Below are 12265 nucleotides of genomic sequence, written 5' to 3'. Positions count from 1 at the left end.
ACAAACTCTCAATTCTAATCCTTAGACAAAGATCAGTAAAAAGTAAAAATAGACTAGCAAAAATATGTACTTGAAGGATGAAGACAGTGACTTTTGCTATCCTCTGCTTCTAGAATGGCTTGAAAAAATAACATATATGGAAGAAGAAATTTGAGAGGTTTAAAAGTAATTTTTTTCTATTAAATTTACAAAAGATAGTTAATTTTTCCAGATTTCTATATTACCTCTTGAAAGAGAATGTAGAGATAAGGACATTGTTAAATTAGCATTGTATATACAAACATCAAAAGCAGGCATTTTTTAACATCTCAGCAGAAGTATGGTTATAACAAATTTAGTGTTCAAAACATGTTATGCTCCATGCATTGCTTTGCTTTCTGCTATGGACCACTGGACATGCAATTTAAACTCATGCACATTTGATTTCTATAGCAATTAAACAAATTGCTCATAAGGAAAATATTAGAAACACATTTTATTTATTTATTAGCCTTTGCATTCGGATCAGCAGGGTGAAAAGAGATGATACAGGACTGACGGTTACCTAAAGACTATATTTTGAAACCAGCATACAATGGGTGTAGGAAATCACTAATAGTAGTTTTACATAGTACCTGTAACAGCTTTGGGTTATTTATAACAAAATCAGCTAATGATAGACTGGTGGGATGAACTAGAAAGATGGGAATCTTGATCAAAATCTGAACTGTCCCACAGTCAAGTGCTTCAAACCATTTTTGTAGTACTTTTAAAAACAGAAACAGCACTGAAGTAAAAAAAAAACCCTCTATGCTATAAACTTACATGATTGATACTTAAAAAAGTCAGCATACAAAATCTTATGATAACATATCAAAACATTACAGCCTTGATAATGGCAACTTGATAGCTCAATTTCCTGATCCAGCCTCTACATAAAAATAAGGTGACCCCTTAGCTTCATTTAGATGGTGACATTTTGAACTTTCACATATTTCCAATACAGACAGCACAAAGTAAAGCATGATAAAACACCAAAACCACGCAGACTTCAATTTTCAAGTCTGATTGGCATTTGTGGGCTCCAAAGAGCACAGCATAATTTCAGAGTAGCTTCTGATGTTTATTAAGTTTTAGAATGCAGAATTATGCATCTACCATGAAAGCAAAAAATGATTTTAAAAAAGTGTGCATATAAATGTAAAACCATTTCCAGTAATAAATACTGTAAACGAGGTGGACAGATTCATTCAGATGGTGCTGATCTTTTCAGCATGGATTTAACTAATGAGAAGACTTAAATGCCTACCTGCATTTAGAAAAAAAAATCATTGTTTCAAGTGATGGAAATAGACGTAAGTACTACATTTTTGTTCAGCTTATTTGAATCTTTCCAGTATTTTACTAGGAATTTTAGGCTAGGGGGTTAAAAAAGGTTAGATGCTAAGGCCTTTTCAGTGGGGAAATTTCAGCAATTACAGCAGGAGATACTCATTTAGGGGTAATAAATTAGATTGCAATGTTTTGAAAAAAAAAAAAAAAGCCCAAGTGTACAGATTTTACACTCATACTGTATCATTAGATTTTACATATGAAAGATGCAACTTTGTCACGGCATTATCAACTACTAGTTCTGAAAAATGCTTGTAACGAACATAAAGAGAAGCTGTTCCTAAACCTAGCGGAAAATAAAGCCTATAGAAGTCTGATTAAGATTTAGAAAACACTGAAGGTGAGAGTAGAGTTATATAGATTTTTGAGAAGGCTACACATAAAAGAAAATTACACTGCAAACTTTCTTAAATCATGTATGAACTCAGGTCATCTTCAAGCTTCTGGTCAGCTGATAATTTAAAAAATCAAGTATGTGTACTGAAACAAACAACTCACATTTTGCATGCTCAATACACGGGAATATAAAGCAAAACACACAGAAGACATCCCACTAACACTCTAAAACATTTTGCCCCAACTAAAACAATTCCCATAAGAAAACACTTAAACTACTAGCAGGTATTGGAAAGATTTTTTGTAGTAAGAAAACAGACACATATACAGAAAGTATAAAAATAATGGACAGGAATCAGAAAATAGAATTGTAAGCAAAAATACAGATAAAGCAGAAGGATTGGGTAGCTCAAAACGTAAATAACTTTTTCATATATGTTTTGGGAAACCAACTTCAGAATTAGAGAATCAAGTATTATTGTTTTATAGTGGCCAGATGGACAGAGCACTGCAGCAACTTCTCTCATGAAGTAGTACTCGTGCATCTTACCTGCTGCCTGACCCCTATCCACAGAATCACATTATTCCATTGCTGGTGGAAGACAGCTAATGACAGTCTCGTTGTGATAGGGAGGTTCAAGTAAGTATCTATTTGAAGCTTCTAATGCTTCATTCTAAAGTGTTTGTGAGCAGCCAAAGCTTAGTCATTTGGGTATAAAACTGAATTGCACATAAAGGACTCAACTGCAGAAGGGGATCACAACTTGCTTTCAAATCTGCAAAAGAATTAAAATTCGAAGAAAGTGTACATATAGACACTAAGTACATGAACATCTGTGGTATCTGCTGGCATGCTGTGCATAAGTCAGAAATTTGACTAGAATGCAAATAATGACTTTTTTTAAACACACAAGTAACTCAAGTATATGAATATCTCAAGGAGCTAGCTCATTTTTCCTCACACCTGCTTCCCTTCAGTCTCTGGAGCAGTATGGTATAGTTTATCCTGACGGTACTGACTTTTCTTTTTAAATTTAATTGCATTTATTTATTTTTGCCCTCTATCAGGAATGCTGTTGTTTAGGCCTCTGTCATCACACAATCTGACTACAGTATCTGGAACCCTGCTTTTCAGTAATGTTGTCTGATCACCATAAAATGTGCTTCATAAGCCCACTCTAGCTTTTTGCTTTGAGGCCACTGCACTTATTTGCCCTGGAATAGTGGGCACACATTGTCCACTAGTGGGCATACAACTGCCTCCTCCTCCCACCACTGCAATTGTATCTCCCCTCTCTTCCCTTTCTAGAGCTGTCATAGTTCTCTCTGCTTCTCTACTCTTGCAACTCCCAAGGCTCTCATCACAGCTTTGTACAACTTCTGCTTGGATTCTCCCACATACGCTTCCATTCATTTGTAACAGACAGTATCCTTCTAGCATAAGAACACTTCCCAAGTTTGTCTACCAAGATACTGTTTGCTTGTTCCTCAAATCCCTTCTAAATTTCAATTTCTGCTAGGCTGCCTACAGGAAAAGAGGAAAGTACTGGTATTATGGTTGAGTGGTCAGAGACATTTGTGAATAAATCTGTTTTGCTGTTTACCTTTGGAATCGCATGTGATCCCTCTCGTTTGCCTAACACCTAGTGCAAAGAGAACTCAACTCCAGTCCCGTCTTTGCCTGGTGATGTTCTAATATTGACAGAAACAATTACTTAAATGTAGTTTTCTTTCAGACAGCAGCTGAGATGACAGTCTTTTTATCCGTTCATTAGGAAATAATTTGTCTGCCCTTTCTCTTCTGACAGCTAATGATACCGAGAGAGCATGCCTGAACTGGAAGTAGAACACGTCTACATAGAAACAGAACACTTGCTGTTGTACAGTTCATAGTTACTTAGTCATACTATTTATCTTCACTCGTGGTTTTATCTAAACACTAACTGATCTATCTACACTTTAAATAACTGTATTTAAGATAATTACACCACTAAATATTATGGGAAGTAAACAAATTCACACCTGAATTAATTTAACACAACATCTCCACAATTATTTTTGTTTTGCTTTTAAGAAAACTATTGCCTTAAACTTGAAGGCATCCTCCTAATGCTTCACTATAGTATGTATTAACTAGAACAGGTGCAGATTTCCAAGCTATTTTCTAGGGTTTGCAGTTCTGATAATAAAATGTGTCCTGAATCTGGCCTTTGCCCAAGAGCATAAATCTGTGAATAAAATATCACTGTCAAAAGCACAGGAAAGTGTAAATCTACAGCTATGCGAGTAATGAACTAAAATCCTCCCCTATATTTGTTTAAAAGTAGAATGATAATCTACCAGGCTCAGATTACATGATCTATATCTGCAGACTGACCCTTAAAGATGTTTGTTAGAGAACTGAATTTGCCTCAATATCTCTGTTTTGCATGTATGTCAAAACAGAGCCTTTGGTTTGGTCTTTATTCTACTGTCAGACCTGTCAACACCTCGCTTAGCTCTCACACAGTAGCACTTCATTTGATTAGCCTCTTTTATATTTTGTTTATTCAAAGCAAAGCATTTGATTGCATTGCTCACACTGAAATTATTTTCTTGAGATTCCTAAGAAGTACAGATTTGTCCAGAAGAAAAACACTGCAATTAACATGAATCTGATTATCTGGTAGAATGTCACTGCTCAGAGATCCCTGTTAATTAGAAATTCACTAGAAATAAAATTAAATAAAAATAGTGTTGGCAATTGCTGGCTTCTGTCTTAAGTTGCTCATTAAAACGTGTAAAATGCATAACTGGCTAGAAGGAACAGTGTGATATACACAATCAATATGACTTAAGTGATGCATACCGAATATTTTCTATTGCCATCATCCCTTTGTGATACTACTGCTTGCTCATCTCCAAAATCCTTACTGTATGTTAAATAGAAAAGAAAATAGAGGGTTGATATGTGAAACAGACAATAGCTGCTTAACACCTGAAAAAAAAAAATTAAAGCACAAAATGCATAGAAGTCAGTAGTGTGAGCTCCATGTTAAAAGGGAAGCATTCATTAGATACTTTACCTACGCCAGTCACTACAGTTGAGGATTGCCTCAAAAGCTACAGTCTTTTTGAAATTCAAAACCTTCGCAGAAGTCTCATGGTATTTAAAAGCAGTATATCAAGCCTAAACTGGGGACATTTAATCCATTAGCCCACCTGCTTCACTGCAGAGAGCAAAACATTCTGTGCTAGAGATTTACTGAATGGCCTTCCTAAAACACCATTTCTTTGTAGTTCTCACCAATCACCTCATACCAACAATTCCATCTTTATTTGCCACAGCCAAACTACAAAAGTTCTCATTATCTGCATAACAGAGTAGAGAAATTAAGGTTCTCAAATGAACATGAGATTAAGGGAGAAACAGGCATTTAGTACCTTACAAATCTCATTTTGCACCTGCTTGTATATTTGGTGCCAACATCTTGGATTTCAGATTACGTTTATGCTTACAAAAAGGAAATAGTTCTGTTTTTATACTTATTGTGTATCATTTTTTAATATTAAGATAGAATAAACAAAGACAACATTTAAACATCCAATCTAATTATGTCTACCCTACACTTAGCTCACTTAGTTCTGTGGCTGTGCATTGCTAAGTTTCCCCTGTGGACACTTGTAATAGTGAAAATACTGTTTATACTTATCAACAGACCTCTGTAGTAATGTGTGCAATTCCCAGTTCATGCATTTTTCACACATCAGACATGATCCAGACACCTGCATCATGGACAGCCTCCCCCTTCTTATTTCCTAAAATGAAATTTGGCAAAACAATGGCCTTTCAGAAGTCAGCCCTACAGTATATCCTTGCTGTAGTCAAGTTCAAAGCAGTCTGTGAGAGTAGCTGCCAACAGCGATTAAGTGTTTTATTTATATTTAATTTTATTTTATTCTGATCAGTAGGCCAGAAGTAGTCTTAATACTAACTGCTTTAAATTTGTACTCTTACAGGTTGCGTGGTAGTCTACCATACTTCTACACTTCATGTCATTAATTAAAGTAAAAATATAAGTCTGACCACCCTGTTTCCATAACTCCACCTTTTCTGTACGTGATAAACTGAAGTACTAATCTCTCTTCCACAAATTACATTCCAGAAATCCCTATTTCTATTCTTTTACTGGTGTTACTTACAGATATATCTAGAGACAGGTCACTGTATTTCATGACAAACACTGACCAGATCTCTGTCAATAGGAGCCTATTCACCTTTTAAATTCATACATCAGGTACAAATATTTATACTATGTTGACAAAGGAAAATCTGCTGTGTCTTCTGCACCTTCATCACTTACCATGGACACAATGTTTAAGTAGTTATCTGCACCTCTTTGCAAAGTGGCACGGTTTGCAAACTTGTACCTATTCATGCTTTTCCCACAGAAAAGTATATGGCTTTATTAAACATAACACTTGAGGTTCTCTGTGGTGACAACGCTTTACGTTCAGGCTAGAGTGCAAGTCTGTGGATTGCAAAAGAAGACATTTGCTACATCCTGCTCTTGATGCAGTTGCTGCACCTTCTCATCATGGGGTACGCCATGCAACCCTAAGCCTCTTAAAGAGCATTACAGCTACTGTTCAGTATTACTGTGGCTGAACTAGGAACTCACCTCTTGTCACTCCTAAAAGAAAAATGTCAGTAAGGAACTTGACCCATTGTTTTTAAGTTGTTTGAAAAAAACAAAACAAAACAAAACACAAGGACCTTTCCAGCTAATTTGACCTTCAGTCATAACTACTGATTTCCTATTAGTAGAACTGTTGATCCTAAAAACAAACACAGCCTTAGACAACAATGCATTTAACCACTTTTATAATCCTGTAAAAGGTTGATTTCTCAGCTATGAAAATTGCAGTTATTGATTCCCTTGGGCTTCCTACATGCATCTTTGCCCATCTTTTTGGGTCCTGAAGGAGCAAAAGAGAAAAAACTGCTATGCTTGTGGACAAACCTAGCTAGTCAGCAACCATTGCTGAACTAGGGATAACTTAACTTACCCATCAGACAATTCAGCTGTACACTGCTTTAATACTTCTACATAAAATGCAAGACAAATGCCCTACAAAAAGTAAAACTTTCAACACTATGTATCTGCTGAAAAGGCTCATGAAAAAGTTTATTGTGTAATTTAATCACAGTAAAGACTGGGAGGAATAAGGATTGCTTTTCCTGCTTTCTTATTTCCCCCACCAATCCTTTGAGGCTTGGGATTCTCAGCATCAGCTGTTTATATAAATACACATATTAATACATATATATTATGTTACTTAAGTTATTTAAGAACACAGAACTACATCTGTCCTATTCAACCCCTTGATGGTGGCTGGTGATGTTTTTAAGGGTGGATGGATCAGAACACCGTCCTTATTCAGTACAGAAAGATTAAAATTAAGTCTGTTTAGGAAAGAGGCTAGCAATAATAGGAGAAAAGGCTCAGCCTTTGGAATTTCCTGCTTTACAACAGCATTAGCTATGGTGTATCACTGTTATGGAACAATAGGTTTGAACAGAAAAATACAGTTAATGCTTCAAAAAAACTGAAAGCAAGAGTAAATCTAGAACATTGTCATTCGGCATGCTTTTACTCAAAAATACATGGTGCCCTTTAAGTATTTACTTCTGTCCAGTATCCCACCATAATCCCTCCCATACATGAGGTTTTCCACAGAATTGGTGCCTTTGAAAGTTTTTTTTTTTTTTTAATCTTTTTAGACTGGGCTCAAGACCGTTAAGAAACTTCATAATTACAGAAGTGTCGGCATCTCCTCGAGACTTTTTTTTTATTATTATTATTATTGTTCCAGTAGAATACTTGTGTTAAAATGCTTGCATGAAAAGAATCCACGCTATGGACTGAATGTTATGGTAGTCATCTCTAATAGGAAGCTATGCACTACATCCAACAGAATATGAAGAAAATGCAAACTGTCAATGAGTAACTCACTTTAATGCCATACTGAAGTAATGACAACAAAAAGATCAGTGTAGTAGAACGCTATCAAGGCACACATTTATAAAATTCAAGATTACAAACAATCCAGAATTGTCAACTTGTATGTCTATGTTACGCAGACAGTCTAGCTGGAGCCGAAGTACTGTTTCAGGGTAACATCTGATGCAATTTACCAGCTTCAGAAGCACCCTCTTCATTGGTGTACTATACTCAGTACCTGATCCTTCCAACACAGAGATGGCATTTGGCCACTCCACAGCATTAATGTTATACAGTGTACCTTAATCTGGTATGCTAGCATGTTTTCTGGGCACATGCTATCTGTATTTTTACGCACAGGTTGATCTTATATGTAGGCATACTGCATTTTGGAGACTAGTCCATAGGCTGGGGGTAGGTAACGTTCCCACACCAGCTCTGTCACAGGGTTACTGTGCTCCACAGACCACATGGTTGGTTGATGCTTATCACTGTTTGCTCAAAGCTAGTGATTTTAAACAAACATACCAAACAACAGTTACAGCACTTGATTAAACCTTCTTTAGTCATCCTGTTTGTTCTTGCTATTTGCACCTGCTACTATGATACCACATTTTAAGATTGATCTGCCTGCTTTTGCTTTGTTGGTAACCAGTTTATGATCACAATACATGGTTCCAGGGTCACCTTCTAAAGTCATCTCTCTCAAAAAGTGACTAATGTTAAACCACGACAGCTGGTGATACGTACATCATTGCAGACCAAGAGTCTGACTTTGCATAACATACAGACTTTCAAAACATGTATAATCATTTCTTGGATTGAAATCATCATGGCTCTAGTGAATCCTGAAAAACTTCTACACTTCAGCCAGAACTTGATCATATCCTTTCCATTTCTGAATAGTCCATTTTTTCTTCTGTCATATTATTCTCAAGGACTTCTTAGTAACCTTCTGCTTATTAACACTTTTCAGCTGATTATGAGCTGAAATCACCCACCTTCTATGCCCGTTTGCTTTTGACACCAGTGACAGGATTCTACCCCTCCATGCCTTACATCATGTACAATTAGCCCATAGTGGACACACTCTTTACTTAGCTGCTGTTTCTTACCTCCATCTCATTAAAATTCTTCCTCCAAACTATATTCTATTGCAGCACCTCCATGGCCATTACTGAGAGTCACCAATTTGATTTACAAATAGCTCAGAGGGATCAGATGTTGCCAAAGAGACCGTAAGGGAACAGGGAAGCTGGGAATTGATATGAGAAAAAAGACAAAGGGAGAACAGCAGAATGGAAAGAATGCATAACGCTTTTCTCAACAATAATAGAGACTAATAAGATGCATCTATCAGCACCTAACTGGGTGTACACTGTTTACTGATTTGTCTGAGTAAATCCTGCCTCACATGCTTTCTAACACCATAAATTCTTCACAGCGAGATATGTCCACCTCGAACTGTAAAATCCTCGACATTCTGCTTACTGCTGTATCTGTAGCTCTCACTGTTATAACAAAAGCTCTCTTTGTTAGAGGGTTATAAACACCTTAAAGGAAATGCTAGCTTGGCTTGTTTATCATTTTCATCATAATTACAGACTCGATCATGAATATTCATGTAGTACCACACTGTAAATACGCATTCCACTTTATAGAACGCAGATGAAAGCAGCTCTCTCAACAACTTACTGTGTGACCCCTACACATGGGTATAAGAAAGGACTTGGGGTGTGCATTCACCCATTAACAAAATCCTGCAATGATTCAAGGAAGATGGAGCTTTTCTAATGGAGAAAATGCATGGTAGCAATCCATTTATAAACTGCTATTTCCAAATGCGCGTCTCATTTGGGGGGTGGTTGCTGACCATGCTTGTCCAAATACCTTTGCAGGACATATACACAGAAATAACACAGTGGAATTTGGCTCCTAATTACAGAACACTGGTTACTAATTTAACTATAAAGATACCAGACCTCAAATTCCTCACCCCATGTCTTCTCAACTGTCCAAACAAATGGCTCATCTCAGTATAACTAAAATCCACATAATTATTAAGATTTAAACCAATTATCATTTCATTTTCTGAAGCCGCAAAGTGAATCGGTGTGTTTGGTTCAGTTGTCAGAATATTTTAATGCATTTCAGTATCAGGTAATTCAGAATACATTTAGAAGTTCACAAAATGCTACATTTAATATAAAAATTTGTATTGAGGGATTGTAGTTTTATCGACCTGCTTCTAACTATAGCTTTCATCACTAAAACAGATGTGTTGCAATTAATACCTATTCAAAGCAATTCATTCTGCATTGAAAACCTACAGCATTAGCCTACAGTCCTCATCAGACGGCTTATCCTGTTTCCATCACTGCCTTGCATTCATCTTGATGTTTTTATTTGTTGCAGCTTTTGGTAGAAAGCCTGCTGCCGAGGTCGCCCAATAAAAGTTTAAGAGCCTTGTGCTATTAACGTGCTCGTGCTCCATGTGGAGTGCTGGTTTCCTTCCTTTTATTGAACGCCAAACGGAGGGACACAATGGGCGTGTTGTGCTCCGTGCAGCACGGTATGCATGATATCTTCGGAAGGGAGGTGTGAGCTGGCTGCGATACCGCTGCTCTTAGCAGCACAAGTACCACCAACTAATCAACCACAGCGCTGGGGCACGCAGCCCACTGAAGGCTGGTGAAGAAAAAGCTGCTTTTTATTATGACCTACATACCTCACGGCAGCAGCCGGACAATTTGAGGCTAGTTACGCTGAGGCTGAGCACAATGCACGAATTCTAGTAATGAAGAACTCATTCAGTTCGGGCTTTACGAATACGTTCGCGAGTTTGACAATGCATTTGAGGCAGGATGCAGAAACAGCATCCTGACAGCACAAAGCACGGTGGGAAACAAACAAAAAAAAACAACCCACGTTTTAATAGAAAACGCGAGCATATGGCTTTATCCCCTATCGGAGGCATCCTTTTGCATCGCCAACCGCACGGCGCATCGCGCTGACACCGACCACCGCGGATAAAGCGATCGCACCGACTCCCCCATGGCCCCACAACCCCCCCCGGGTCCGAAGCCGCCCTTTAGGGGCCGCGATAGATACCTGCAGCAGCCGGGTCCCCGCGGGAAGCCTGGCTCGGAGGGCGGCTGCACAGAGCGGGGAGGCTCCTCGCCGGCACCACGCACCTGCCGGCTGTGCGGCGGGGAAAGGCGCCCGCTGCTTCTTCCCCCGGAGCTCCGGCTTCTCTCCCGGGAGCGCCTAGCGAGCGGCTGCGGGAGCGCTGCGGGGCAGCCGTGCCTCTACGGGGCGGAGCGCGGCTGGGCAGCCTGACAGCAGGTCCGCAGCGGTGCCGCGCCGCATCCCGCCTCCTCCGAGCGGCCGGCGGCACTCCCCGGCTTGTCAAAATGGCAGCCGCGACGCCCCTTCCTCCCCTCCTCTCCTCTCCTCCTCCTCCCTCGATGAGGTCGGCGCTAATTGCGCGGCGCCCCGCTCCCCGCACGCAAAATGGCTGGGCCCTGCGGCGAGGCGGCACGCAGCCCGCTGCGCGGCCCCGGCTTTACACTGCCATGGCAACGGCCCCGGCACGCCCCCGCCGCCCTGAGGGACCCCAGCGGGGCGAGGGGACAAGGTCTGAGCCGTGGAGAGCTGCTGGTGGGCATCGGCTGCCCTCGCCTCCCGTCTCGAGCGCCGGAGGAGGCAGCAGGCACGCAGCGCGCTTCCACCTGAAGTTTTGAGAAATAATGGGGAGCAGTGTGCAAGCGTGTTGTACCCCACACGCAAAAAACGAGTGTTAAATGGAGGAAGATTGCTTTCAGCCACTACCTAATCGCTGGCAGGGCTGGGCTTTCTTTGCACGATAAACCACAGCCTTCCTTGCGAGGTGTGGTACTTACAGGTTATATATATAGGTTATAGGGCCACATGAGGTTTACCAGCCCTGCTGCTCCACTCCTCCACATCAAAGCTCTGCCACCAGGGCCCAAGACACCCACTGGTGTCCCAGTGCAATCCCGAGCTGAGAACTGAGGGCTGCTGTGGCAGGTTTACACACTTCTGTCCCCAGCATCTTTACACTGGTTTCTCTGAAAGTATTACAAGAGGAGAATGGGGACTGCAGGGGACTACCATTTGTTTCACCGGGGAAAAAGGAGGTAAATTATTCAGATTTCTGACAAGACAGGGCTGAAACATTCCAACACATTCAAAATTAGTGCTTCAATATTAATTTATTCTTATTTCTTTCTCTTAGCCTTCTTAAAAATAAAATAAAGTTAGCCGTGTCTCAAACTGCAGTTGGTGCTAAGAACCCTGTGCTGGCGTGAGACAAAAGGACCTTCAGCTGCCATGACTCAAGCACATACTTTCTGTGCCATGATTACTGTCCAGCAGTACTTTCTGATCAGAAAAGGAAGTCTGCTGGTTTGGCAGCCCGATTCTGAAGCTTTTGGCTAGAAAACATTAAACTACTGAAGTAATTATTTACACACAAAGTAAGTATTAAAACAGAACCAATCTGCATTACAAAAATACCATTTCAACATGATTAGCTCACTAACTTTTTTTTT

The 12265-nt window shown here is 39.7% G+C and overlaps 1 protein-coding gene across 1 annotated transcript in view; it reads right to left on the bottom strand.

The window, feature by feature from the left end:
• SORBS2 (sorbin and SH3 domain containing 2) overlaps nt 1–11204 on the bottom strand; it is a 153738-nt gene extending 142534 nt beyond the window's left edge. Inside the window, exon 1 of the mRNA XM_082759334.1 lies at nt 10803–11204. The gene's annotated coding sequence lies outside the window, so the exon portion shown is untranslated. The remainder of the gene's footprint in view (nt 1–10802) is intronic.
• Between the last annotated feature and the right edge of the window lie 1061 nt (nt 11205–12265).

This window comes from Aythya marila (assembly GCF_965140915.1).
Source record: "Aythya marila genome assembly, chromosome: 4".
NCBI classification, from domain to species: Eukaryota; Metazoa; Chordata; class Aves; order Anseriformes; family Anatidae; genus Aythya; species Aythya marila.
Note: the sequence above shows the minus strand (reverse complement) of the source record. Positions and strands in the feature narration are given on the sequence as shown.